The following is a 5436-nucleotide window of genomic DNA, read 5'->3' on the forward strand; positions in this document are numbered from 1 at the left end:
AACCCATTCTGACCTGAGATCAGATTCTAAAAAAGCTATGTTTCTATGTCAGTCGTTCTTCGATTTTTCAAAGCTAGCAGACCTACAAGCTCGTAGCGCGCCACTCGGTGGCGTGCTATGAGCTTGTAGATCTGCTATTTTTAAATTGCTAAAGCATAGCTTTTTCAGAAAACTGTCGGGATGTAGAAGACATTTTTAGAATCTGATCTCGGGTCAGAATGGGTTAAATGGTCAGCACTGCAGTCTGTGTTTTTTTTTTTTTTGATTCACTGCATATATTTCTTCTTCACCAGGTACCAAGTACATGAATGTTTTTTTTTTTACATATTTGTTGCAGTAAGGTGAGATGTTCTTTTAGACTCCAGTCGGCACACCCGTTATCCATCAGTCAAGATGCAAGGGAAGTAAATGGTTAGTGGCTCCTTGAACCTGCACTGTCATACCCACAATGCTTTGCACAAAAGGCCAGAGCCGAGTGGCACTGAGCTAAATTCAGGTATAAAGCTAAAGAAAAAAATGGCTCTGTTTTATGCGTTTGGTTAGATCAGTGGTTCCCAAAGTGGGGTTCTGGGGACCCCCAGGGGTCCTTGAGGGAGTTCCAGGCGGTCCCCAGCCAAATAATATTTTGGAACCAAATGGACCCTTATGGGTCTGTAACTCCTGAGAGTTTACAAATGGTACCAAATGCACTCTAACGGGTCCATTTGTACACTCTCAGAGTTACATTAACACTGATTTCACATTATAAATTGGGAGTCCCAGAGATACAAATGGCATTACATGGGCATCTGTAGCCTAATATGCATGTCAAACTGGGGGGTCCTTGAAATAAAACGGGTTGAGAATCAGTGCTAGAGCCGTAAAGATATTCTCTTAAGGCGGGGGTGGGGTCCTTGGCATATCTCTTCAAATGGGGGTCCGCGGGCTAAAGAGTGTCGATTTGGGGGTCCCTTGACATGACAAAAATGTGGGAACCACTGGGTTAGATAATGGTTATGTTTAGGTATGGTTTGTTAAGTAAGTTCAGGTCACGAATCTGGGAGGGTTGTTTAAAGCCAACTCCAGTTAGAAACTGGGTTCCAGGCAGGTTTAAATTGTCCACAGCCAGATGGAGCTGCCAAGAGGCACTCATTTTAAGCCCTCCCACATCCTTACCCAGACCATAATCACACTAAACCCGCCTAAATTTAACCTGCTGGGAAACTCCAAAGGGGGAAAACGAGGTCTCCTTTGTACCTATGAATCTGTATACCGATATATATTTTATATATAGTGCCCAAACCACCCAAGAAAATAATATCGAGCTGCTAAACTTGAATCTAAATTCAGTCTGTAGTAGGACAGGGTGATATGAATAATGAATTAAGATGTATTCAATATCATTTTAGCTGGAGATACAAATGAGGCAACATCGTAAATGTCAAATATGTATTGGTGACTCATAATGCACTTTTTTTTTATGCAGGCGATTGAGTTTCCTGAAGACTGAGAGGGCTGTAACGATTTTAATTTATATTCCCGCATTTTTCAGTCATTTAAAACACATTAACTGTTTGTTTTTTCCCAGTTTGAGCTACCGTATATCTGCCTACCAACCACGCCATGCCCTTGCCTGCTGTATAATCCGGGCTATCTCATCACTCTTGTTACGTTTAACTATAGTACTGGTTCAGGAGCCACAACCTAAAATATACTTTGAAAAAGATTTTTTTCAAAGTATATATTTTTTTCTTTCTCTCTTCCTTTTGTAAAGGAGAACTTCACCCGTTTTCAACCTATCGTCCTATAATTGGTCCTTTTGAGATGGCACAATTTCTGTCTACTTGGTCTGTGTCTCAGAGTAGGTCTGGACTGTTCAGTATAGGCTGTGGTCTCTGGACTGTTCAGTAGGGCTGTGGTCTCTGGACTGTTCAGTAGGGCTGTGGTCTCTGGACTGTTCAGTAGGGATGTGGTCTGGACTGGTCAGTAAGGGCTGTGGTCTGGACTGTTCAGTAGGGCTGTGGTCTCTGGACTGTTCAGTATAGGCTGTGGTCTCTGGACTGTTCAGTAGGGCTGTGGTCTCTGGACTGTTCAGTAGGGCTGTGGTCTCTGTACTGTTCAGTAGGGATGTGGTCTGGACTGTTCAGTAAGGGCTGTGGTCTCTGTACTGTTCAGTATAGGGCTGTGGTCTCTGGACTGTTCAGTAGGCCAGGGATGTGGTCTCTGGACTGTTCAGTAGGGCTGTGGTCTCTGGACTGTTCAGTAGGGATGTGGTCTGGACTGTTCAGTAAGGGCTGTGGTCTGGACTGTTCAGTAGGGCTGTGGTCTCTGGACTGTTCAGTAAGGGCTGTGGTCTGGACTGTTCAGTAAGGGCTGTGGTCTGGACTGTTCAGTAAGGGCTGTGGTCTCTGGACTGTTCAGTAGGGCTGTGGTCTCTGGACTGTTCAGTAGGGATGTGGTCTGGACTGGTCAGTAAGGGCTGTGGTCTGGACTGTTCAGTAGGGCTGTGGTCTCTGGACTGTTCAGTAGGGCTGTGGTCTCTGGACTGTTCAGTAGGGCTGTGGTCTCTGGACTGTTCAGTAGGGCTGTGGTCTCTGGACTCTGGACTGTTCAGTAGGGCTGTGGTCTCTGGACTGTTCAGTAGGGCTGTGGTCTCTGGACTGTTCAGTAGGGCTGTGGTCTCTGGACTGTTCAGTAGGGCTGTGGTCTTCTGGACTGTTCAGTAGGGCTGTGGTCTCTGGACTGTTCAGTAGGGCTGTGGTCTCTGGACTGTTCAGTAGGGCTGTGGTCTCTGGACTGTTCAGTAGGGCTGTGGTCTCTGGACTGTTCAGTAGGGCTGTGGTCTCTGGACTGTTCAGTAGGGCTGTGGTCTTCTGGACTGTTCAGTAGGGCTGTGGTCTCTGGACTGTTCAGTAGGGCTGTGGTCTCTGGACTGTTCAGTAGGGCTGTGGTCTCTGGACTGTTCAGTAGGGCTGTGGTCTTCTGGACTGTTCAGAAACTGGGCTTCGTGTCGGCATGATTTGTGAAGGCTTCGGCGTACACGTCGACCGACCCAACCTGCTGTCAAACGGAGTCATCGATGACGCCACCAAGGAAGGTGTTGCAGTCTAGCCACACCAAAGGGTTTGGTCGTATACATGCAGTTAGAGGAGTTGAATCAATGCACTTTGCGGACATTGGAAAAAACCTATTAACATGTTAGGAAGAAGGCCCGTAAACAAAACCCTACCAATGAGAGAAATGGACATATAAGATTTCAAACTTTTATGCTATTGAAGCAAGAACAATGACTTCTATTTCAGCGTGTAAACTTTCCAGGAAGAATAAAGTTTATCATTAGGCCTGGGTTCTCCACAGGGCAAGTCATTCTGAACGGAATGGTTCTGAACTCATGAGATGCTGCGTTGAGTTGGCGGAAAGTGTGCCATCTTATTATGAGAGGTCAAATTATACGAAGATGAGGTTGAAAACGGGTGACGTGCTGCCTTCGGGACTGTCCAGTTGCATTAAAATGTACAGAGCATATTGTACAGTACACAGATACAGTATTTACTAGGTTGTTCTTTCACATTATGCAGTGCTTGTCCATTAATCAGGATGTAAACAATAATGAACCTGTACTTGAAGTTAATGTCCTGATGTTGTGAAAGAGTTGAACGTGCAGTTACAGATTTTACATGACATTATAGCAACTCAGAGATACATTCTTTGTTCTTCCTTGTGTGTGCATATTTCTCTCATCTTCACCGAGGGGATTTTTTTGTGATCCTCCAACCAAACTCTTTTTACTGGCCCGCTGTGCGTTTTTGATATTTACCTCACCCAAAAACTCTTGCTTTTTATTTCCGTTTTTATTTTTGATTATTATTTAAATTAAATAAATAGGAGTTTGTATGCCACACCTGTGCTGTTTTGTCAATTTTGTCACTTAACATTAACGGGGTTTTGCAAACCCCTTTTTGTGTTTTAAGCATTATGTTATGCTTTAGCTATTGAAAAATAGATCTACAAGCTCACAGCGCGGCACAGAGTGCCACGGTACGAGCTTGTAGGTCTGCTATTTTAGAAAAATCGTGAAAATGTGCCTCAAATCTTTGAATATATATTCTTTCAGAGCGAACGTTTTTAACTAAAATCTTGACTTTTGGGGGGGTCCCTCCCTGGAACAACATATTTCCAGATTGTGGGTCGGCGGCCAATTTCATATAATTTTGGGGGTCCTTGACATGAAAATGTTTGAGAGCCACTGACAGAAAACTGTCAGGATTTAGAAGGCATTTGTAGAATCGTCCTCAGGTCTAAATGTCTTATCGCCGTGCTTTTGTCAAAGTCATACGATTTGTCACATACGTTATCGCAGTGAAATGTGTTCTCCGCATTTGACCCATCTCTTGGAGCAGTGAGCCGCAGCTGGTGAGCTGCAGCCGTGCCGCGCTCGGGAATCATTTGATTAGTAGATTTGACCCCCCAATCCAACCCTTAGATGCTGAGTGCCAAGCAGGGAGGCATTGGGTCCCATTTTTACAGTCCCATTTTTTGGTATGACCCGGCCGGGGATCGAACCCCGACCTCCCAGTCTCAGGGCGGATACTCTAACCACAAGGCCACTGTCTGGTTTGGTGACGGTGCACCTGAAGACCAAGACATTTTTGTGAATCTACAGCCCCTATTTCTCAACGTGTTGTTCAAGGACCCCCATGGGTCCTTGAGGGAGTTTGAAGGGGTCCCCCGCTAAATGACTGATTGGAACCAAGTGGACCCTTACTCTTGAGTGGTTGTTTCCAGTTAAGCTGCAGATGTTACTGTGTAGAAAATACAATACAATACAATACAATTTCCATGGGTGGTGCATGGCCTAATGCAGTGGTTCCCAAAGTGGGGTCCAGGGACCCCCCTGGGGTCCTTGAGGGAGTTCCAGGGGGTCCCCAGCTAAATGGTAGTTTGGAACCAAATGGACCCTTATGGGTCTGTAACTCTGAGAGTGTACAAATGGAACCAAATGGAGTTAAATTAACATTGATTTCACAATATAAATTGGCGTCACAGAGATAGAAATGCCATTAAATGCGGGTCAAAATTAAATGGTTTGAGAATCACTGCAGCTCTAGCCATAAAATCTTCTCTTATGGGGGGTCCCTGGCATATCTCTTCAAATGGGGGCCCGTGGGCTAATTTGTGTCAATTTGGGGGTCCTTGCAATGAGCAAGTTTGGGAACCACTGGCCTCATGCATGTCAAACTGGGGCCCCTGAAATTCCAAAAAGGTTTAGATATGTTTATTGGGAGGCAATTCAACTGTCAAATTCTCACTAACACTGTTAACACTGGGACAAATATGACTGTGCTGTAGTTCAGTGGTTTTTCATGTCAAGGACCCCCGAATTGACTTCTTTTTTTTTTGCCCGCGGACCCCCATTTGAAGAGATATGCCAGGGACCCCCCATAAGAAGATTTCTAC

The sequence above is a fragment of the Protomyctophum parallelum genome (genome assembly GCF_964188405.1).
Source record: "Protomyctophum parallelum genome assembly, chromosome: 21".
NCBI classification, from domain to species: domain Eukaryota; kingdom Metazoa; phylum Chordata; class Actinopteri; order Myctophiformes; family Myctophidae; genus Protomyctophum; species Protomyctophum parallelum.